We start from the raw sequence: 25674 nt of genomic DNA, 5'->3' as shown, positions 1-25674 counted from the left end.
AATTTTTGCTTAGAAAACAATGTTTTCAGTTTCAGTGGCAAAATATACAGACAGAGACGCGGAACCGCCATGGGAGCCAAATTCGTGCCGCTGTACGCATGTATCTTCATGAGCCATGTTGAAAAATTCTGGCTGTGGGATCAAGATTTTGCCGATTTCACGTCCCACAGAGTACTATGGCGACGATATATAGATGACATCCTGTGCATTTGGCAAGGAGACGAAACATTGCTAACAAGGTTCCTGGAACAACTTGACAAAAACCCATGGGGGATAAATACGACACATACATTCTCTATGAAGGAGATCAACTTCCTTGACGTGACACTCTATGTTAAGGAAAACACCTTACAAAGCAGGCTATACAGGAAAGACACAGCAGCAAATTACATTCTGCGAGCTGACAGCTGTCACCCATGTCACAATATTAGGAACATCTCAAAAGGGGAATTCCTAAGGACACGCAGAAACTGTAGTGAAGATGATATATTTGAAGCAAAAGGTGAAGAGATCGTGTCAAGACTGACTCAGAGAGGATATGAAAAATCCACACTCAAAAACACTATGACTGCAGTGGCCAAAATTGAACGCAAACAGATGTTCCTACAAAAAAGAGATAAAAAGAGCAACACTTCAATGCATTTTATCACAGACTACAACAATGGCCATCATCAAATAAGACAAAGCCTGAAAAGACACTGGCACCTGTTACAACAAACACCTAACCTAACTGAAGATCTAAAAACATATCCAGAAATAACATTCAGACGTGCTCCTAATCTGAAAGACATCCTGTGTAAATCGGAATTCGATGACAAACGGTACACAGTTACTACATTCTTGGACAGACCACCAGGTTACCACACATGTAAAATTTGCAGCATTTGCAAATTGAGCCGCAAACAAAACAACAAAAATACCAATGACACAAGGGAAAGAATTCATTATCAAAGAATGGATTGATTGCAATAGCAAATTCTGTATCTATGTAATCATCTGCCCTTGCAACCTCCTATACATTGGAAGCACGATCTGACACCTGCGTACCCGGATCCAGGAACACTTTCGCAATATCCACAAACACACCTCTGGTCACCCTCTAACAGAACATTTCAACGACAAACATCAAGACAAAAAGGATTTCATCTTTTTCGGTCTAGAGATTGTACATCAAACAAAGAGAGGGGGAAACCGTGAGCTAAAACTACGAGGACGCGAAAGTGAACTAATTCTAATATATAAAACAATTGACCTGGGACTCAACAAAGATGCAGAAATGCATGTGTGGCTAGGAGATGACTAATTTTTTGTAAATACCCTAGATCCAACTTACTATGTCAATCTCCTCCCTCACCTCTTATCCCTTACTGTATCCCCACAACCTTTTCCATTTACTCTGGGAAATAGCCTAAATTGACAATCTGATACGATAGATATCAGATTTCATGCACTACAACCATAGATCGCACCCCCGGCAAAAAATGCGCTACTCGGTTCCCCCCCCCCTCCCCCACCACATCCATGCGATGAATACATTACCCGCAGGGGTCTATACCAATTTCTTATCCTAAGCCTGTTTAAAGATTCCTTTTCTGCCAGTTAATCGAACTACAGAATGGATTAACTTAAACCACACAATACTCTTAACTCTGCCCTATCGAAACAACCTGCGATTTTTGTTTTGTATTTTTATTTTCATTTTATTTTAATTTTAATTTAACTTGTAACAGGTTTATTTCAAACCTTTACACCCATTATCCCTTTTTTTTGTTTCAACCATTACTTTACACATATCGGGTTAGACTTCCCGTTCCAAAATGGCGCGCCATCACACGGAACCTTTACCTTCTGGGCTACAACCCGGAAGCCATCCCAAACGGCCCCTTTAATGGCCACCTTGTGTTCGTGACTAACACCTTTCTGAAGCCGAACACAGCAACCCAAACAGGCATTTAAGCCGGAGAATTGAGGTAAGCGCCACTTAGACCTTGACGCCACCACCCAGAACCGATTGAGTTTCTCTTTTAAGATAGTTATACTTCTTTGCTAATCTTTCTCCCCAACAGAATCCCTTGATACCTTTACCAACCGCATCGCTGATATTTTTTTACACGGAACTACCCGGTAAGCGCCTGTCTGCCAAAAGCATGATACCTTCATGACACCGTCCAACCTAGTCACTAGAAGTACATTAGCACAATCTAGCACTTTGCCTTTTCGTTTTTAAACCTGATGACGAGCGTTAGACATTCGTTTCACCCGCTCACAATATAGTCACCCGCGCCCATGTCTGATTATATATGAGCACTCCTCTCTGCCTCTCACCGTCGCTTCAATACATAACATTACCCACCTATAAGCAATGTGGCATTTAACAAATGAGACCGTTTCTGTAACTATGCCGGTTACAGAATCTAACCACTTCCACAACCAGTGTTATCACGCATGAGTATACTCTTCAACCACCGTCGCCTCAGAACGTTATGAATATCACATCAATGATACTCACTTGTTAACATTATTGACTTGCTCATTAATCCCACCAAAAACGGTTTTTCTTGACTTTCACCAACACGGCTTAGTTCACCCTTTTGCTGATCAACCGACTGGTTATATATTAATTGTCACTTTTTTTCTCCTTTAATCTGTGTAGGACCTTGCTGCACCTGATGCCGAAAATTATACCACTGTAAATATCATTTTCTTTTATCTCTCCACACTTCTATCTAATTGTAAACTTGGCAAATTGGATATTTACCTTGTCCTTACTCCCTCGTAACTGTTCCCACATGCCAAATACACATACTTTACCGTATTGTCCAAAACCCACTTAATACTCTTATCTTGAATACGTGGACTGCTATGGCATTTTCTCTACGAATAATTTGTTACTTCGATCTGCCAACGTGCGCAAAAACGTATACTGTCATGAAAATTGTGCTCTATACACTAATTCTCTTATTCCCACGAACTCTATGACCAAATGATTTTACTTATTTCTATTTTGTTTCGCAAATATATGTTTGACTACCATGCGTGAAATACCCGTCTCTTTCTCTCGTTCACCTTCCATTACTCACCGTTTATTACTTACTTCCACATTGACCTACCTTGACCGCGTGACTCTGTGCATAATGTTGGTATGATATTTCTAAAAACTACAACATTTAATTTTCAAACATCCATGAAATCGTTATGTATTTTACCAAATACAATGCAAATGTTTGCCATTCAACATGATCTGAATATATGTTCATGCCTAACTACAATTTCATTTTTTCTAATATCCATAACCTCACCTTCTCCCGACTTCCACATCCCCTTTTTCTACAAACGTGGTACTTCCACCTTTTGTTTTCTTTTTTCTTTTTTTACCAAATCTTTATGCGCCCACCTACTCACACTCCTTCCACCCTTAATGTCATTTCTCTCGTTTTAACTAACACACCTATGCAAATTGTGCGCCTTCCTCTCCCAAACCTTTTTCTTTTTCTATCTTTCTTTTTCCTCTTCTCTTCCCTCTAATACACCGCCCCACCTGACCTCCCCACCTTCCTTTATTTGTTCACGACACTAACCAAATGTTACTATATTCATTCTACTCAACCTTGTATGTACAGCCCTGAGGAAGCCCCAGGCCGGATGGCCATGTAAGGGGCGAAACATGTGTTGGCTGTGTCATTTTCTTCCTTTTCTCTCAACCACTCTCACGAATAGAGTGCAAATAAATGACTATATACTTTTGAATAAACCCGTACAGAATTGGAATTCTTTCCACACTAAAAGAACCCAGATGAAACATATCTTGCCCAGACAAATCTACGGAATCTTGTTTAAACTAGGGGGCTAGGGGTTTCTCCCACTGTCACGGGCAAGAATCAGTACGAGAAGGATTTACGCTTAATATCTGGCTAGTAAGGGATTGGGACCTCTTTTCCCCTCATTTTCAGAAAACACATCACTGTGATATCCAAGTGTAAATTTCTAGTCACTCCCATGCCCTGTGTTGTGGGGATATCAGCTGAGGAGTCACCACTGCTATGACAGACTGTTTCTAGAGGAAGAGAGGGGTAAGGAATCTGAACTTCAAAAGTAAGCAGACCCTCAGCATCAACATCAAAGACTCACAAAGGGCCTCGGTCACCAGTGTGGAGGCCCAGCAGTAATGGGGATCTCCTCACTAGGGCTGAAATCTCCGCAGTGAGAATGCTCATTGAGGAGATTCCACCCAGAGTGCTGAGACCCCCCAAAACTGTGGGTTCTCTGCCAAGTGTGTGGAGGTCCTTTGTGAATCAGGCCCTCAAACTCTAAATCACATTTGGTATCTGGAAATCGACTATAAGAAGAGGAGTTTGAGACCTCAAATAAAGTCAAGTTTCAAGCAGCCAGTCGAGCTGTGAGAGGAGAAGCTCATCAACACTTCTGCCTGTGACCAGGGTTGGGGCCAAGGCCTGCTAGTCTCCCACCTGGATGAGGGGTTCTCTCCCAGGGATGCGTTATGAGGAGGAGAGCATTGGAGGGACCAAGTTGCAGTGGGGAATCCTGGTGAAAGTATTCCCTTAGCAGGGCGTGAGGAGACAGCTACAACACCAATCAGGTTTATTGCCTGTGTTCCTGGATACTCAGCGACCCTTGTATGCCAGAGAAAGGCTGCTGTGAACAGATTGGTGGGCTGAAAGGGACATAGACCTGGTGTTGTGGTGAGCCAGGGACTCCGTATGTCAGGATGGGCTGCTGTGGATTGGAGCCCATGTGCAGTCGACTCATGGAGACCCTGTATGCCAGTGTGGGCCACCAGGACCAAGCAAGAAGTTTGACAGTGTCAAAATTGCTACCTGAGGATAGAAGCAACCATGGGGTCCCCTATACACCCCTACCATGAATGAGTATAGAACAGCATTGTGATCTTTGCACTACTTCCAGCCCCCACTCACCGTGGGAAGGACCAAAGAACATACCCACCGTGGGGGAGCCATGAAAAACCTTCAGTGGCTGGGGGTGCACAACCCAGGGAGAGGAACATGAGGATCTCTGGGAGCTGCCAAACTATGCTGCGTGCAGAGAACTTACCAGAGACAGCTGCTGCAGCCTGCAGAAGGGGCGTGCGCAAAGACTGAGATTGCACTGATCCTGCAGGTGTGGGTATCGATTTCAGACCAGTCGACCCTGGTTGAACTTGCTTGCCAGATAGCTCATAGGAACTGGAACTCTTTTGACTTGAAATACTAAGTCAGAGTGGGACTCTTGGAATTAGTGAGGCTTCATCTGAATGTTGCCTATAATCAATGGGGAATAACAACAATTGCTAGAGTGAGGAGGGAGTAGGACTAAGGGAACCGACTAAAGAAACCCTAGATCCTTGACCTCTGGGGACTGGTGAAGTTGTTTTCATAAAACAAGTGTTTAGCTGAATAATCATTTTTTTCTGCTGCTGTGGATATTTTGAATTGTGAGCCCGTGTTCACTCCTTGTATCCACCTCCTCCCAAGAAGCCTTGAAATGCTTGACCCACACTATTTCTGAGAGTAAAATGCTGAAGTGGGTACTTGACATGATTTGCTCAAGATTCATAGTAGGCCAGGTCCCGGGACATCAGGCGTAAAAACCTCAGGCCCCAACACGGGCTCAGTATCTTGCCCCATTGTCCTCTGAAAGGGCTTCTCTTTTTCGTATTTTATATAAGTGCAGCAAGGCTTTCACCATCGATTGGGCCAAAGATTTCTTGGTTAGTGATGTTGGTGTATTATGGTTGTACGGTTGTACTGTAAATGTAGGCCTTGTCTCCTAAGAGTGAGTTTCTTTTCATTGGGGATCTATAATGGGCTATCCTTTGTCTTCAGCCACATCATCTCTACTTGTGATAGTTAAAGCACTATATGGCAGCAATCAGTACAGGGTAGACTCATACCACCACATTTGCTATGGGTCATTAGATCAGTCTGGAAACTTCAGCCTTGGATTCATATTACCCCATATGAAAGCCTCAACACCCTTATTTATGGACCACAAGAGTAATGTATTTACTGTCATTGGTAGCATACCTGGAACATATGTGAATCAAGGAACCATTGCCATCTTTACAACCTGTATTCTGCCCCACAGTGACAAATTCAGCTTGAAACAGTTTGCATAATATGCATTAGCTTTGGGTAGGGGTAGATTTTGATTATGCAGTGCCATTCTTTCGAGACCTAGTTGCTATATAACCCCAAGTATTTAAAGTATTTAAGCCATTCAAATTTCCATTTAAACTTATAATCCTCTATGGCGGACTTCATCGGGACACATGAAATAGGCTATGCTTTGCTCTTTTCCCAATTGAATTTAGAGCTTGATATTTCCGATAAATCTGCAATGACTGACTTAAAGGCTGGGAGGGAGCTACTAAATATGTGTGTGCAGTATCGTGTTTACATGCAATAAGATTTTTGAGGGGCCTTCAAGTATTTCAGCTGACTGACAGATAGCCACTACCAGGTGTTCAAGAGCCAGTGAAAAGTACAAAGGTGACAGGTAACACCCCTGAGAGGGAAAGGGTCAGATATTAAACCTACACAATTGTTATGCTATGGTAGTTTATAAAGTGCCATGGTTTCTCCATTACAGAGTGTCCCCACGCTGAATTCCATTCAAGAGTCTGAGATCATGAAGAGCATAAAGGATGGAGAGATTCTAGGTAGCAAAACTTTTCCTAAACAACCAGGTTTTGAGTTGCTTCCTAAAAGCTGCTTCTAATGGCTTCTGTCTGAGGTAAACGGGTAAAGCGTTCCACCTCTTAGCTGCCACGTACCTAAAAAAGGTGCCTCCGAAATGTTTCCTATTGAATTTGGGAATTCAGACAGTCCTGTTCCAGCTGATCTCAGGATGTGTGTTGGGTGGTAGGAGTGTATCATGGGACAAAGATATTTCGAGTCATTGCCCTGTAGTATCCTGTGGACATAGCATAGGGCTTTAAAGGAGATACTCTCCTCAACAGGGAGCCAATGGAGAATCTCCAAAGCGCTAACAGTTGGGGTGAGTCTAGGGATGTTTAAAAGCATTCGAGCAGCTGCTTTATGCACCGGCAGGAGCATATGTATGCTCCTCTGTGGGGCCCCCAGATAGAGGACATTGCAATAGTCCAACCTGGATGTTACAAGCACCTGTTCCACCGTCTTCCTAGCATTTTACAGATTTTTTTCAACATTTTTAAAATCCCAATACAGGTGCCTATGAGAGCTATAATCTGGTCAGAGAAGGAAAGGGTTGACTCAAGCCAGACTCCAAGAATTGTAACTTTCTGACTCAGGGAAGATGGAGATCCCAACAGGCTCGACCATCGTCTCAATGACAAGATGGAGGGTTGTTTTCCTACCACTAGGATGTTTGTTTTGCTGGCATTAAACCTAAGGCAGCCATGTTTCATCCAATTTGCCATGTCCTCCATGCTGAGTTTGAAATCCTCAGCCACTTTGCCATTGTCCTGGGCCAGTGTAAGGATCAGCTGAGTGTCATCTGCATATAACACCATCTGCACCCAATGTTTGTTCAGTAAAAGATTACGCGTATCAACCTCAGTGATGGGTTGTAAATTGAGGAGCTTACCCATGGTGTCTGGAAGGGTATTAGAGAGAGACGGCATCCTAAAAGTCCTAGCACTCTCTCTCCCGGAAAGAGGTTTAGATGCTATTCACTTTATTTACAAAAGATTCTGCAATTTGATCACAGCGCTCAGCAGAGGGAGGGATTATCCCTGTGGTGCGTTCTAGGGAGGTCAGGGATTTAATTACCTGGAAGAGCTCTCTGGTGGAGTTTTTGGAATGTACAATTTGAAGGGCATAATACTTAGCACGGGCCCGCCAAAGATCCCTGTGGTACTTTTTTGAGGCTACCAGGTAAGTGGATTTATGATGTTCGTAATACTCTTTGTGCCATATTTGCTCTAACTTTTTGCATGAACTCTTTATTTCCTGGAATTCTTCTGAGAACCAGGGTGCAGAGGGCTTAGATCGCCTGCTAATGATTGGCTTAGATGGTGCTGGTGCATCCAAGGCTAGATTAATCCACCCCTTAATCTGAGTATTAGCTGCCGATGGGCATTCTACAAGAGTTGGTATGTGAGAATTTAAAACCTTTGTGAATGCGCAGGGTGTAATCTGTGCCTATTTGCACGATGTAGGTTTAAAGGGTGGTACCATTTCCAGTGAGGTTTACTCAGTTCCATGGGGAATCAAGTGGTGGTCTGACCATGCCACCGGGATCGGTTTGGCTGCTGTTAGGGATGGCGAGTTGGTAAAAATGGGGTCCAATAGATGGCCCAGCTCATGTGTAGGAACTTTAACTAATTTAGCGAGGTGGCACATATTAAGATCACCCATTACGTTTTTCGTGATTGGGCAGTCCTTTTTATCTATGTGAATGTTTAGGTTCACTAAAACTGTGAAATTATCTTAGCTCCAAATCGGCTAAGCTTTTAACAAAACTCGTCGCTGGACTAAGTGGATGATAGATTAGAAACCCAGTCAGTGTGATCTTACTGTTTAAGTTCAGGCTAAAAAAAGCTGCAGCAGAGTTTGCAATATTAACTGGTTGTAGCTGAGAACGCAAATTGGTGTTAAAAATTATGGCTAGCCCTCCTCCTCTGAGTGTTGAGTGGTGAAGGTGGAGTATGGCGTAATTAGGGGGCACTGCATCTAACATATCAGGGATCGATGTTTCTGTTAGCCAGGTTTCAGTTAAAAAAGGGCATCAGGTCGAAACTCCAAAATAAGATCTGCTATCTCTAGTTTATGTTTGGGTAATGATCGGCAATTGAGTAATAGACATTGCTTCCTCCCATTGTCAAGTAGACAGGTCTCACCAGTAGAGGCCACAGTATGGGGTTCACCTAAGTGGAGGTCGCAGCTATTGCAGCTATTAGGTTTTAGTGATAGGTTTATGGTGTGAGCGCACACGTCTCTCATCGGGCGATTGAGTTTTAGAAGATCGTTCCAGGAATAATGGTCATGCCTACCTCTGCGTTTCTAAAGGTGGGCTGGATGGTACGGGGAGTTGGGGCCATGAACACGTACCACTCCTCTAGGGCTACATGTCCGACTCCGCCTCAGGAGATCGGGGGCAGCTTGAGTGACTTGGCAGGCAGGCAGAGCAAAGAACCACGCCTGAGCTGCAACACAGCAGCGATAAGCACAAGTTGAGAAAAAAATAAATTTTTAAAAGGCAGGTCAGTGCAGGTGATCCAGGCACCTCTCAGCGCCTAATGCTTTTACAAGGAACTAAAAAGGTGTAATATAAAGACAAAACGTGGTGTAGGAGCCAGACAACTCCCTGCGCCTAGTGTGCTTACAAGGAACTAAAAAAGATAAAAGCTAGAAGTTAAAAGGGCCAGTTTGCTCAGTGGTGATCACCCATCAGAAAACTGACCTGAGCTGTGGGAGCCTCATACAACCATTTGACTTAGGCAATGAAGATTATTCTGTTGAACACATGTTCAGTGTCAAGGGACAGGGACAGTGTATTTTCCTGTGAATCCTTGGAGAGCACACACACAAGAGAACTGGGGGTCTAATAGCAGACAGCACAAAAGATAAAGAAGAAGGAAGTTGGTGTATAAAACCAATCAGACCCGGACGTTCTTGGAGCAGAGCGTGGATTACCATCAACCTTACTCATTCACTGAGGTAGATAGTGAGAGCATGAATACTCTCTTGATCGTTTATATCATCTGGTATCCAACTTAGGCAGAGGTATGTCTCTTGATCATAGAGACTGCCTCGCTAGTTAGAATATTGCTCACTCGGGCTGATGAGTATGAGTCAAAAAGACACGTGAAACATTGTGACATCCAAACAAAGAAAAAGTGCAGTGCAAGAAAGACAGTGAAATCTAAAAAAAGGTTGTGTAGAGAGTAAGATACAATTCAATTCACTCCGCACACCTCGATTAAAAAAAGTGTATCAAAGTTTTTAGCAGTACTAACTAGTTGCTGCTATGTATGGGTCGACATGTTTCAGCCATCCGGGAGTATTGCCCACGGCTTTCTTCAGGACCTTTGTTCTTCTAAATTATGCTACTACATTAGGTTAGTACACTTCCAATAGTGAAACGTGCCCACACATATCTAGTATATGTGAAAAATGTGAGAATAAACAAACAAACAAGGTTGTAATGAATACGACCTCAAGGTGTCCTAATCCTCTGAGTCACAGGGTGCAAGCATCACCCCACGTGATCTAGGATTGCACCTCACCTACCCTGGAACCTGGCTCAGGTGAAGGAGGCCCCGCTCTGTCCGTCGTTGCCCCAAGTGTTACCAAGCAGGGTGGGAGGCCTCCATCAGCCAGGCTAGCTTGAATCAAGTGACACAGTGAGCCTAGGACCCACCTCTGGGCACACCCTTTCCACTTAGGGCGACCAAAGCAAAAGAGATGGCATACTATTTCCTGTTCTACCTCTTTATAGACTCCACTGCTTCATCTTTGACTCATTTGTAAAATTCTCCATCGAAGCCACCCTCCTTCGGAGCCATGTTATATGGAAGGTCAGAAATTGCCTCTGCCATTTCATGCTTAGTGATTTCCTTTTCAAAAAGCACCATGCTTACATCATTTAGTTGTGGGAGTGTCAAACAGGCAAATAACCTGTCCTCAAGTTTCTTGTCTTCCACTATACAGAACTATAGAACACTTTGTAATAGTCAGCAAACACTGCTGTAGTCTACTGCAGCCTTCTAGCCAGCTGACCTCTACTGTCCCATACAGCAGGAGTGGTGGCCATTGCTTCCCTTTGCCTGAGTTGTGTGGCTAATAGCCTGCCCGCTCTTTCACTTTGCTCAAATTGAAAGGCTTCAAGTTTAAAAGGCACATATTCAGCATTAGCGAGTATATGAAGTGCATTTATCTAATTTTCTAAGTTCCACCTATTCAGTTCTGTCAGATTCCAAAATCGTGTCCAATAGTTCATAAAGAAACCTAGCCCGAGTTTCTATGGTGTAGTGTATACAGGACTGTGTAGAATTTAAGGGTACCCAAGCTAAGTGCTGAATACTAAAATGTCGTGGGTGCTCAAACATTTTCACACCTTTCAACAGTATATCCTTCCTTTACACTAATACTCAAGTTGTGTGGGAAGAAGCACCAGACCACCATAAGAATATCATGTTAGATGTATATTTTGAGAATGAGATTGAGGATTGAGGAAAGGATGGGTTACGCCACCAGATACGAAGCTGCAAGGTGATATCCATCCTGGGCATGAGTCCAATACCAGGAGTACGGATGTCAGATATTGTTTGACTGATATGTAAACAGTGGCTTGGCCAACAAATCTAATAGGTCAGAAAATTAAAAAGTTAAGTTAATGTCTTTCATCTCACTGTATCAAGTGAACGTTAAGACCTATCCTCAATAAAGTTTTGTTGTGTATCAGAGGGTAAACAGTGTTTATCTTTCATGTGTCACCTGTGAATGCAAATCTGTGTATAAAGTTAGGAGTATATGAGTGTTTTATGAATGAATTTCTTTCAAGAGTCAGGAGTAAACAGAAACTCATTTGTGTTTTATTTGTAGTGTGTGAGTGAATATATTGCAATATGTAAAACAGTATCAGAAGTTTGCATCATGTAAAGTTTGTGTATCAATCTTGAGTACCAGTTTCAACGTATATAAAGTCAGGAGGTTGTTTGATCAGTTTGGGTGCCAGGAGTGAGGAGTGTGTGTGTCACTGAGAAGTGCGTAGAGTCAAGAGAGTGTCTCTCTGAAGAGTCAGGAGTATGGTGTCAGAATTGTTTGTTATCACCATATTGGGAGGGCATGTATGTCACATGAATTGTGTGTGTGTTGTGTCTTAATCATGTGGAGTGTGTGTACCCAGCATCATGTACTGTTTGCATTCATCATTTATGTAGGTAATGCACATTAACATTAACCTTTTTTATGAGCCTGCATCATCATTTCTGTAGTTAATGCACATTAACCTGTTTTATGAGCCAGCATGAGTCTGAACCTAAGCCTGTATGTCTGTGAATCATGCATACAGAGACATGAGTGTGTGTGTGTTTAAACAAGAAAGTGCGCTGTTCCTATGGGGGAGAGGAGAAAGAAGTGAATGGGGGAGGACGGAAAGAAAAACTGGGGTGACGGGCAAGGAATGTTGTGTTAGTTTTAACAGGTGCTGAATAAGTGAATGTGTGATTGCACAGGTATAGCTCCAATAAGGAGCAAGGGCACTCACACACCCGAGGGGTGCCATGCTTCATCATAGTGCAGGTCCTCGTTGGGCCGGCGCTGCAATGCCCAACGGACCCCGCAGGGTGGCTCTTTGCCGGAGGTCTTCTCGGTTTGCCATTGTGAATCTTAAAGATGTTGTGGAGGGAGCATATTTGTAGTGGGTAGAAGTGGGATCATGTGTGTGTGGTTAAAAATAGCTACAGGATTCTCCAATGATAGTTTATTCGTAGGTACCTGTGCAATGAGTAAAAACACTGACTAGAAAGTCAGAGAGGGAAAATGAAAGCCACTGCAGTTTTTGAATGAGTGAGTTGTGCAGGGGGTTGACATGTTTCATGCCCTATTCAGTCCGTGTGATTTAGGCGTTTCTTCTGGACCTAAGAATCCTCCTCTACTCACAGGGGGTGGAGTGTAACGGGTTTGAAAAAAGAGAAGTCACGTCCCTCAAAGTCAGGACTCAACAGTAGTCCTATTGTGTGGTGAAAACTAGAGGTAGATTATTCCTTCTGGAAAAGACTGTACCTGGGACGGCCAGCCATGGGTAGGTCCTGTGTTAGGAGCTATTCCAACTGAGTTTAGTCTCTCTCGCAACACCAGAGAGCAGCCCGGCATGTCTCAGATGGGGCGGGACCCTTCCCCCATTTAGGTGCACTCTTTTCCAAGGCCACATTGCAGACCATACAGTCCATTAGACTTATAGGTCACCTGGAAGGATAATATGTATACCTATTGTGGAATATGTAGAAGTAAAGTATGTTAATTGATGGTTCAACACCTGGTCGGCATACTCTGGTGCACTAGAAGGTGATTTGCAGCCTCCTAGTGGCAAAAGATCCACAAATATCCAAAATGTGATATTTGTACACCTACCTTTGTGGCACAGAAAGCCTAAAATAATGGATGATCACCATACCATAACCTTGAAGGCATAGAACAAGACAGTGCGATTAGGTGATAAACCTTGGATGACGCCTGGGCAGATTATACCTGGGGTGAAGCATTTCATCTGCATAAATAGTCAGTGACACCTTCATCTCCTACTTGGCTTCAGAATGGAAAGCCTGCAGGACTAGTGAATACCATGTCTTAATGAATATGGGGAGTAAAAGCACAACTACTGAACACTCTAGCATCCAGATAAAGTTGCCAACATAGATGGAAATAAGCTGCTTTAAAGAGATTCACTTTGTCTAGTAAATTGTAACTTTCACAACGATGGCTATACCAGCCAAATACCATGTTTACAGCACCATTTTTACCCTCATGAATTTCTGAATTGTGGGTAGTGCATGCCTGGTGGTTGTTCCTTTGCTATTTCTGTTGCTCAAGTAACCTACTTTCTGCATTTAAGATTATATGTGAAATGTTGTTTTTATAGGTTTTTTTAAGATACCAGAAAAGATGCAGATCATGCATCTTCCTTACAGTTTATGCTCAAATGGTACATTTTCCCTGTGCCCACAGTCAGATCCCCATACACCCAATCATGTTGTTATCATCAGCCATTTCATGCCTGTCTCCATCAATGCATTAAGTCTCTGTGCAAACCTCTGCCCGATGCTGGGGTAAATAGGGGGAGGAGGGTCGATCCCAGCCTGCCCCACCCTCTCGCCAGTCCCATGTAGTTGATGTTTAGCTCCACAGCCTCCTCTGATGCTTGTGTGTGCACAGTAGTATGTCCATCATGCGTCAGTTCATTCTGTAGAAGGTTTGCCCTCTCGGGGCGGCAGGAGCGACACAAAGGTTTCCTGTTTAGGTTGCATTGTGTATGGAAGACATCAGGAGTTGAGGGGACAGGGAAGTGCAGGTGTGCTCAAATAATGCAAATGTGGCAGGTGTTGCAGAAAGGGTGGGCCTAGGTCTTTACAGGCAGCCCTGAGCCTATTGTGTAGGTAACTATCCAGCACTGTATAGGTGTCCCGTCCTGTGATGACCTCCACGGGTTTAAAACCGCTCTCTTGAGAAAGGTCTCCTAGACTGCAGAAGCCCAGGGTTTGTGGTCGCACTGCATGGCACGCTCACACGTCGAGGCAGCATGAGGTTAAATGCTAGGAGAATGCAGGGAGCAAACACGACGTTCAGCCCGACCTTGGTTGGCAAACGCCACCAGACCCATACCTCTGCTCCGGACGGATTAATGAGCTTAATCACCACCCAGTCTCTGTGCTGTGTCATCAGTGTTGAGTTTGTATGGAGCAGCAATACAGCTGTGTTAAAGAGAGAGACACATCTGTAGTACATCATCACAGCGAGGGGTAACCACCCGGCCAGGGACAGAGGAAGATGGATCCATTCCATGCCTGTTGTTCTCTGTTGGGCAGCGCCTTGCCGTAATTCTCCCTGACAATTTCTTTCATGTCCCTGATAATTTGGGTGCTCAGATATCTAGAGGGTTCGGTCATTCAGACGAGTGGAAAGTCCACTACGCACAATTTGTGCAGTCAGTAATAGGCATCACAAGGGACTTGATCAAATTGATCATCATCCCTGTAAGGGAAGCAAAGCGAATGGATCCACATATTAGGGCAGCGGTGTTAGTTGCTGGTTCTTCGACATAGAGCGTGACATCATCAGGTACAGTGATATCAGAACCCTCCTACCTGGGAATTAAAGCCCTCTGTCTGTGTGGTGCTGTCGCAATCTGGCAGCCAGTGACCCCATCGCAAACGCAACAGGAGGTTGTCCCACTAGCAACCTGTACCTTCTGAACCCATCCTGCCTAAGCCTGGAAATGTGAAATGTACATGGCTCTACATAATCAGACATATGCAACACATGAATTGCTCACTGAAACCCAGATGTTACATCATATAAAAAAGATAGGCCAACTCTAACTAGTCAAAAGCTATAGTCACGTCCCAAAAAAACCTCCTGCTGCAGTGCCGGGGCTATGTGATGTAGTTTACCAACCAGTGTGGACAGGTTGTGTGATGTAGACGTTCCGGGTATAAATCCCAACTGGTCAAGGCAGACTGCCTTCAGTATGAAAGGTATTAATCTGGCTGCTGGTATTTTAGCCAGTATTTTTTGTCAGTGTTAGTAAGTGTCAGTGGTCTGTGTGAATCTGGGTTCATGCTGGGCTTGCCTGGTTTAGGGAATATTATTTTCAATGCTTCTCAGAGGCAAGGAGAGAGTATAGCCTGCTCATATACCTCTGTGTACACGGCCAGCAACCACGGCGCCAGCAGTTGGGCATACTCTTTGTGAAATTGGGCACCTAGCCCATCGGGACCTGGGGCTTTGTCATTGGGGAGGCCAGAGATAGTCTTGACTGCCTCTTCTGCTGAAATGGGTTGATCCAAATATTGTCCATGACCTGCTTCCAGCCATGCCAGTGCTTGTGTTCAAGTACTACAATCTCTGCAAGTGATGGGAACCTTTGGACCTGGGATAGTACACGCTGAACTCCCACAGGATCTCAGAGGTGCTATAGATTGTGCCTCTGCTACTTGTTATTATTTTGGTGATGACCAAGCTGGGGTGGCTGTTTTGTATAAGATTTGCCAAAGTTTTGCCAGGTCTCTCACCCTCCCATAAATAGGGCATCTTGACTCCATGTCTACGTATTTGAGCTCACTCTGCGCTGCCTCTTGCAACTTATCAAGTGTTGATCACCCCTCCACAACCAGCTCTGGAGTGCCCTTACTTGCTAATAACTCCTCCAGCATTTTATGCTCGCCTTCAGGTTTGTGCAGCTGGGATCTCATGTCCCTGAGGACCTCAGCCTGTTTAGAGATGCTCAAGTCATGAACCTTGTATGCCTCTTGCAGTGTCCGAGCGGCTGTAAACCTAGTTATCATTTGTGTCAAAGAAGAGGGCCTTCTTCCTCCAGATCTCCTCCGTAATACAGCATCTCTCAGGGCATCCCATGGGAGTTGCCATGTCAACGCCCCTCGGGTCCTGTCTGGCACAGCTAGCTGCAGCACGATCTTTGTTGCTTTTTGCAAAAGTTGTCTTGAGGAGTTAAATGCAGTTTTAGTAAATGGTAAAGCTTCACATAGGTCGCATAGGTCTCTATCAGTTTTTAGGTCTCGCCTAGGCAGCGCTTGCACTGTCTCGTTGAGACAAGCAGTATACAATATAGTGTATATAAGCTCCGCCCCCTGTCCACCCCTCTCCACCCATCATTTTCATTGGCTGGTGTCTTCAATCGTGCCTTCCGATTGGTTGTAGGATTGTTAGTTCCTCCTTATGATGGACATGTCTTCATTGTGTCCTTCCAAGGCTATTGGCCCCTTTACTGCACAGACTACTACTCTCCCCACTCTCATCTGATATCTCTGTTTAATTATTTATGATAAATACAGCCCAAGCCTTGCTTTAATTATTAATCTATGATTAATAAAGCCCACGCTGCGGATCTTTTAATTATTTATAATTAATACAGCCCAAACCGAGGGATCGAACTCTGCTCTCCAGCTCCAACGTCGGCAGCTTTATATGTTATGCCACCTCTCCTCGCTTCAAGACAAGTCCCCTTACAGGGGTTTATCTTTGTTTCCATTGCGTGCACTTTACTGTGCCCCTGGGGCACAAGCAGGGACCTACTAGAGTGCTTCTCTATCAGAATGCACTTTGCGGTCCCCCCGGGGCACAAGCAAGCATCCACTTCAGCATGCCTAAGCAAGCGTGTGATGAGTGGATGCGTTGTTTTGAGCCATCCTACTACTCTTGTCCAGTGCATAGTATGAATCGAGTCGCATCCAGGTGTTTATAATGGGGCACAATTGAGTTGAGGATCAGGAGAGTGTGGGTTTCTCTGAGTTACTGCCAGGGGCAAAAAGGTGTTGACAATACGTGGTCAGCCAATATATGGCCTCTGTGCAAAGCGCACAGAGCACTGGCCACGTTTGACAATTGCAGGGTGAATTTATGCAAATGTGTGGGTAGGTTGCCACTCTACCTGAATTATAGTGTTAGTCGTTATGCCACACCGTTAATTACATAGCCCCCTTCCTTTCAGGGACCCCCCATACTCCCACATCCCCCCAACACACACACACACTTTTTTCATCCCACTTAAAGCCCTGGGCGAGAGAAAATTAAACTTAAGGCATTTTCGGCTTTTTGGCGTCCACCGCCTAAATTGGGTCTGTTGGCATGATGAGAAATCAATAAATCATCGGGTCACGTCTGGCACCGAAGCACAACTAAGAGGCGGACACAGACTGAAAGTCTCCGCTCATGTCGAGCCAGCTTGGTGGCAATGACGTTCACAGTGTCTCAAGGACATAACGCAGACCTCTGTAGCCCCCGCGGCGTAGGCGGCCCCACCTCTTTTGGGGAGAGGTACCAGGGGGGGCGGGGTCCCATTCTGTCGAAAGCTTGAGCCTATCTCTGAGTTATAGGGTTTGTGCGGGCCCCATACGCTTGTGTTACGGCACTCCTGGGTGTGTCCCATTAAAACAGACAACTAATGCACCACGCGCCTCCTTCCAGCTGCCAGGAACATGATCCTGCCCTGCACGAGTGCTGTAAAAGGGAGATGAGGACACTTTAGTAGAAGAAAGCTTGCTCTAGAAACCAAAAACACAAAAATGTGTAAATTGTTGGTTAAGAGGTAAAGGGAGATGAAAGTGCAAGAGAGGCTTCGGTAGGAAAGTGAATTGCTAAGTATTTACATTTGAATACAAACAATTTTGCAAAATTCCTGTAGCCAGTTGAAGACTCAGACTGTTTCTGCAACTCTGTTTTCGTCATGGGACCAGTCAGGGAGCATGTTGGGAGCAGGAACGTTTGCATGATAGGGCCTGTTACCTCTAGCACAAATCCAGTGAACACAGAAAGCTAGTGCTGGATTAAATGGAATGAAAGCGAAGCCAGTGATGAATGTGTTTTTTTTCTCAGTGTCTTTGGGTATAAGTTGGCAATAGGTTTGGTGTAGAGACAACTGAGCTGTCCATTGAACCCAGCGCCCTACCAAGCAGACAGCAGATACTAAGGGGGATGGGAGGGCATGTTACTACTCCCCACATTAGTGCTGAGAGGTGCTGACCCTCAGCACTATTAATCAGGACAGTAAAACCCTACTATGTTCTCGCCACTCCTCAGGGCCCCAGTGAATAGCAGGCAGCGCAGAGGTACATTGGAGAAGCATGTCATGCAAGATTCACCACAGGGTCGTGATAGAGATTCAAAAACAAACATGTTTTACACACTATATTAACCTGCACAAACACATGAATTCAATGTGCATTTTCCATGTTTAACTGACTGTAGTTAACACAGGTCGCATTTTAAGATTGCCAACGTTAGCCTGCCAGATTTCTTTTCCTTGTGTATTTTATTCTTCCTTTCATTGAATGTTTTATTTAGTAATTCTTATAGTATGTGTTAATGAGCACCTGATGAGTACGGTTCAAAATTAATGTATGTCATTATGAAGTACATTTAGAGAGAGGGCATTGTGTTTATGCTTGTGAAACTGATGAATATACCTTATCCTTCTGTTCCTTAAAACTAATTGGATCCCCTCCTGGAAATCATGTGTAGGTGTATCAAAATGTTAGAAAAAAAATATTTAATTAATACAATATAGACTTAGAGAGAAGATGTCCTTTCCTTCTTGTTCGAAGAAGTTACCTTACTGTTGGAGACAATTCCCATTCCATTTGCTTGTGAGCAGATACTTTCTTTCTACTGTCTTTCAGAGGCTTTCATCCTAAGACTTATTATCTTTATTTCTCCCCAACCTTCCAGGCTCTTTCCTAGCTTAGCGGTGTAGGGTGTTCCCTTATTGGGAAAATTAAATGTGCTCTGTTTAATTTGAGACAGTTTTATAAATTTTTTAAATTGCTTTGAAAGTGTAGGTGTTCATGTATTCACTAACTTGATTTGAATGTGTAACTTTACACATTTTTTAATTAACCTTCATTGTTCGCAAATCTAATTCTCTATGACGTTTTAGGGGACCCTAACATGCTTCAAGTTATAAAAATGAATTGATTGTGATGTCAGCCTCATTTGGAACTAAAGATCCATGAAGTGAACACAGCCTGAACCTGAGTTTGCACCAAAACATCCATGTTGCAAAGTGCTGCATCTGGCATAGCTTACCTTAGTGCAGCAGGAAATTTAACACAAAGGCCCAGCAGCTTGAGGGGGCCTGCTGAACCCTGATTATTGCTGTATTTCAAAATTCAATAGAAGTTGGGGGTCCATTTCGTTGCTGGCACTAGGGCCCATGGCACACTGGCTGCGCTACTGATTCAGGGAGCTGCAAAATCACCGGGCTTAAGAGCTATGTACCTATCTGTGGTGATGTCACATAGTTAGAGCATTCAGCAGAATGGCTCTATGTCACCTGGAATGTTAATGGTTGCCTAGCTGCGCCTGGGCTGTGAGGCAGTTGGAGGTTGTCTTTTGCCTTGCTCGGGTCTTGGGGCGGCTCTCTTAAGCATGTAATAAATCTCACCTGGAAAATGCCCAGCTGTGTGGCCTTCAATCTTTTCATTGGCGACAGAAGACGGGATTCTGTTTGATCCAGCGACGACTTGTGGTTCAAGATTTTTTTATTTTTTTTTTAAACGAAAGAACTGAAGGTATTTCTTCAACTCTGAACCCACGATACTACTGTGAGTACCTCTCTCATTATTTATTTGAACGTCAAAGCATCGTTTAAAAGAGCGTTTACCAGAGCGTCAAGGCATTACTACCTAATAAGAAATAAGAGAGCCGCACCCCACCGATTACATTGACGATCGCCACGCATATACCGTTTATTCAAGACTAACTTTGCTCGTTTCTGTGACAAGCTATCTCTAAGCTTTTTGAAACATTGACAGTAATTCGTAATGGGCATTAGTCGCTGCGTTAGAGTGTCTCACTTTATTCAAAGCTGTTGACTTTGCTCACGCTTCATTTCTCGAGCTGCATGTCTCGTGCGCGCTGCCCTCTCGCACTCGTTATTGTTTCGTCAAACTTCAAGACGTCAGATTCGAATTCCTGTGTTTGGAACGCATTCTTTGACTACGTACGACGATACATCGCGTCTGGAACGCATCAGCTTGCACAAGCAGAACATTGACGCTACATCGTGCCTGCACTAACGCTGACACGCTCAGCATTTGCGTGTCAATCCTTGTCATTTTGAATAATCGCTGACACGCACAGTTTTTAGACAATGCTGCCACCTTGTGATTTAAGTGAATATTACACTTCAGTTTCCAATAATTAATTTTTTTTTTTTTAAATCTCTGTTCTTTTCTTCTTCTTTCTTTCTCTCTCAATCTTTTCTTTATATACATATTTTTTTTTTGCTTCTTTTTCTCTCTTATTTATAAATACTTTCATCAAAAATACAGTGTCAACATGCAGAGTGTTACTGCACCAGCGCCCTTCTTACAAGATCCAGGAGATCCAGTACTAGAATGGAAATTATGGTTTAGATCATTTAAGGCATACTTAGGGGCAATAGATGGTCAGAGATACATACCGGATAGAAAAAAGAATTTAATGTACTATCATCTGGGAGTCGAGGGACAAAACGTGTTTGATCATTTACCCCCGTATGTACCACCTGAAGGCGAAAATATGGATGAATTTGAAATAGCAATAGCACAATTGGACAAACATTTTACCAAAACGAAGAACATTGTAGTGTACAGATATAAATTCTTTACTAGAATGCAAAAGTCGGATGAAAGCATCGACACTTTTATTACAGCCTTAACATTTTTAGCTTCCAAATGTGAATTTGAGAATTTTACTTCTCAACTAAAAAGGGATCAGCTGGTTGCACGTTGCTACTGCAAAAAAGTTCAAGAAAGGCTACCTACATGCAAGGATCCGACGTTAGACAAGGCGGTTGATATTGCCAAAAGTATAGAGAATTCTATTGATGATGCAAAACAGCTCGAATCAGCATTAGCGAATTCCTCAATTTCAGGTGCTGTTTCGACAAAACATCATGAATCAGCTTCGGGTGCTGGTTCGACAAGATTTACTGAGTCATCTTCTGTGAAACCTTATATTCCCGCGCAAGAAAATGTTTTCAGGGGTAATACTTTTCACTATAACACAAGAAGACTTCACGACAACACCAGAAGATTTGGTACCTTTAGAGGGGGAAGAACATCTATGCAGAATAGACAATTGAATTCCAGAATGTATTGTTATAGATGTGGTTCATCAACGCATGTCTCATCTTTTAGAAATTGTCCAGCGGTTAACCAACAATGTGGGCAATGTGGGAAAATGGGACATTTTGCGAAAGTTTGCTTGAGTGGTAGAAGAAGGAATGTCAGATGTGTAATTAATGAATTTGACAATGATGAGAATGTTACCAATCCGGAATATGTTGTAGTAGTAAAAAATTGTTATGAGGAAGAGTTACAATATATTCCTGATCCTGAGGTTGATGTTACTATAGGGGACAACAAAATTCAACTATTAGTTGACACAGGAGCCAGAATCACTATTGTCTCTCAAGAAAAGTATCAAAAGTTATGGTTTTAAAATAGCCTGCTACCTCCTGATATTTCCACGATAGCTTTTGAAGGCAGTCGCATTGAATTGTTAGGATATTTTTGGGCCACCATCAGTTTTCTAGGCGAGAGTATCAAAGGCAAAGTTTATGTGGCCAAGAGAGGTATTAATGTTCTTGGTCTTATTCATCAAGCTGAAATTGGTTTGACGATTAAACCTGGGTTGAGGATTCCATGTTTTTATCGATAAACAAAAGATGGATCATAATCACATTCACTCCACTCAGGACACTCTTTCCCTTTCTAGCACCATATCGATCAATAATTTGGAGACTAAATTTAGTAGAGTCTTTGAAAATCGATTAGGTAGAATTACAAATTTTCAGCATTTTATTAAACTAAAAGAAAATGTAATTCCTGTCAAACACAAGTTGTGCAATGTACCATTAAGTATTAGAAGTGACCTTTCTAAACATCTCCAAACCTTATGTGAACAAGGTATCATTGAGAAAGTCAAATCTACCCTCTGGCTTTCTCCCATTGTTTTGGCGAAAAAGAGGTCTGGGGACTTGAGGATGTGTGTGGACTTGAGAAGTCTCAACGAGGCTATCTGGGTTGATGGTTTTCCTCTTCCGCGTATTGGGGATCTTATTGCCAAAGTTGGGTCTTCTTCATTTTTCACTAAACTTGATCTCAAAGCGGCTTATCACCAGGTCGAACTTCATCCTCAGTCTCGACACCTCACAGCATTTGTCACTCCTGATGGTGTTTTTCAGTTCTGCAGACTACCTTTTGGCCTGGCTTCTGCGGCTGCGGCCTTTCAAAGACTTATGACAGAAATGTTCAGAGATATTTCCAATGTCGTAGTGTTTCAAGATGACATTCTTATTTTTACCAAGAAAGAGGCTGAACATGATTTAGTTCTTGAACAAGTTTTTGAAATTCTAGAAAGTAGAGGTGTGACTCTACAAAAAAGCAAATGTTCTTTTAAGGTGAGGGAAATCGAATATTTAGGTCACATAATTTCAGAACAAGGCACCAAGCCTAAACCAGGATTGGTTAAAAGTATTATAGAAGCACCTGCTCCACAGAATAAGGAACAACTTATGTCCTTTCTAGGTCTCTGTGAGTTTTATGCAAAATTCATGAAGGATTTTGCAAAAACAACTGAGTGTTTTAGAGCGCTACTCAAAAAGGGGGCACATTTTATTTGGTCAGAAGAGTGTGAGAAGGGATTTCAGTGTATAAAGAATCACATTGTCCAAGCTCCAGCTTTGCAAGCCTTTGTAGAAGGTAGAGAGACTGTGGTTACGGTTGATGCTTGTGAGTATGGTTTGGGCGCTGTACTTTCGCAATGTGTTGAAGGTAGAGAGTACACAGTAGGATTTTCATCCAGGACTCTTCGTCCGGTTGAACGGAAGTATTCCGTAATTGAAAAAGAGTTACTAGCTTGTACTTGGAGCGTTGAAAAATTCAAATATTATTTGTGGGGAAGATCCTTTATTTTAAGAACTGATCACCGGCCTTTAGTTGATATTCTGTCAGGGAAGAATCCTAAACGCACCACTGCCCGTTTGGCCAGGTTATCAACAAAATTGTTAGAATTTTCATTCTCTGTGGAATACATTGCAGGAGGAAAGAATAGCAGGGCGGACTGTCTTTCTCGGTTACCGATCAAAGATGTAGAGGAACAAGATTGGGAAAATGATGTAGAAGAGTGTTTTGTAGCTTGCGTTGGTCATGAAACTGTGTCTTTTGCGGAGGATGACTGGGTCATTGAAACTGAAAAAGATACCATTCTTAGTGAAGTGATTTCATTGATAAAAAAAGGTTGGCCAAAAGAGAAATGTCTTTCTCCAGATCTTCAAATGTTCTGGAAGGTTAACAGTGATCTCTCTATCGAGAGTGGAAAGGTTGTCAGAGGCGACAAATTGGTACCACCCACTTGTTATCGAGAAAAAATTATATTGAATGCTCATTCTGGTCATCTGGGTTCTACCATTATGAAAAGGAAAGTTAGATCAGATTTCTGGTTGCCTAGAATGGATATCCAGGTAGATGAGTTGGTTAGACAATGTGCACGATGTAGTGCTAGTGATAAGGTTCTTGTATTAGAGGGTTCCGTTGAACATCCCGTATCTCCTCCTGCAAGGGCTTGGCAAAAATTGGGCATGGATTTTCTTGGGCCATTTCATGTTCTTCCTGCAAATTCAAAGTATTTTTTAGTTCTTGTAGACCATCTATCTAGATGGGTTGAGGTTGAACCAATTGGTGTACCGAATTCAAAAAGCGTCATCAACTGTCTTAATAAGATTTTTCTCAGGGAGGGTTTTCCAGAGGAAGTCCAATTTATTTCAAAAGAAATGAATTCTTTTTTGCATCATTGTGGTATCAAACTTATAAGGGCCTCTCTTTATCATCCACAGAGTAATGGCAAAACGGAGAGATTCAATAGAGTTATTGTGGAATGTGTTCAAGCTGCTTACAGAGCTAAAACATGTGTTTTTCAAGCAGTTAAGGATCTTGTATGGTCATACCGTACTGCTCCTCATGTGACTACCAATTTCAGTCTGTTTGAACTCATGAGAGGTAGAAAAGCTTCTTCACAAGTGTATCCTTTTTGGATGGTGAGGTCTTTTCATCAAGGCTGTGACATGAAGAGTATTTGGGATTCTGCGAATAAGAAATCTTATGAAATCAGTAAAAAGAAAGGTAAATTAATTGTTAAGAATGAAGATCACAAAATTAATGTTGGGGACTGGGTGAGAATAAAGAATCCTGTGTCTGTTAGGAAAGGCTTATCAAAGTTTTTGGATCCTCAACAAGTGGTCGAAGTCAGAAAAAATGCTGTTAAGTTAAGCAATGGTAATTGGTGGAATACATCTCGGGTGGCTAAAGATCCTGTCTTTTCACAAAGAAAGGTAACAAGTGACAAAAATGTTTCAGGAGGGGATGGTGGTGTTTGGAGAAGTTCTAGAGATCATGTCAAACCAAGTTGGTTACGAGAATATGTATAAGTGGGGCTGTTTAGTGTCTATTTCATTTCAACTGTTGATCTCGTATTTCTTTGATCTGTTTATTCTTTTATTCTAAGTTATGAGTGTTATTTTATTAAAAGAAGGGAGGTGTGTGGTTTTGTCACATAGTTAGAGCATTCAGCAGAATGGCTCTATGTAACCTGGAATGTTAATGGTTGCCTAGCTGCGCCTGGGCTGTGAGGCAGTTGGAGGTTGTCTTTTGCCTTGCTCGGGTCTTGGGGCAACTCTCTTAAGCATGTAATAAATCTCACCTGGAAAATGTGCAGCTGTGTGGCCTTCAATCTTTTCACTATCTCTTTGTTGCTGCCAGTGCAGGGACAAGCCACCATGACACACATTGCAGTGGGAGTCTGCCTCTGCCTGATGGAAAGCATACAGCAGACAGCATGTCTATATTGAAGACACAGACTGCCCCTTGTCTTAGTGTGCAGATTTGCTGTCATCAGTTACTTCTGCAACCATGCAAAGAAACACCTGGGCGTGGGCCGGACAGGGGAAGGCAGTGCACCTGATAGGAATGGCGGGACCGCCACCCCCGGGAGGGAAGAAAAGAGTTCCAGTCGCCATAAATAAGAGCTGGTGGGGCCCGCCAGCACTGAGTGATTACTGTGTGTGCCCCTCTAAACCATGGACCCCAGCTCCGTGTTTCAATACATTTCCATGCAATCCTTCAGCGTACTTGTGTTATTATCATGTGCACTGAGGCTAGAAATCAAAAATATTCAAGAAAACTTGGGGCAGGGTTGCAGACTCTCTAGAGCCATGCAGGGGACATTTCCATCCCAACTTCCCTGTACGTATTTACTTTGATGATATGTTGGTTGTCGCTGTTCTGGAAACAACAGTATTGCAGGTCGATAAAAGCACTTGATATAAAGGTAGAATGCATTTTAGTCATGGAAGGTTCCCCTCCATTCTTTAAATGCTATATTAAAATCGTCCTTGGTTAACACCAATTTGGTCTTCATGTACAAAGCAAGGAAGAAGAGGTAAAAGTATTATTGC

Source organism: Triturus cristatus, chromosome 2_2 (assembly GCF_964204655.1).
Source record: "Triturus cristatus chromosome 2_2, aTriCri1.1, whole genome shotgun sequence".
In the NCBI taxonomy this organism is placed as follows: domain Eukaryota; kingdom Metazoa; phylum Chordata; class Amphibia; order Caudata; family Salamandridae; genus Triturus; species Triturus cristatus.
The sequence above is the reverse complement of the archived record's forward strand: the minus strand, read 5'-3'. Positions refer to the sequence as shown.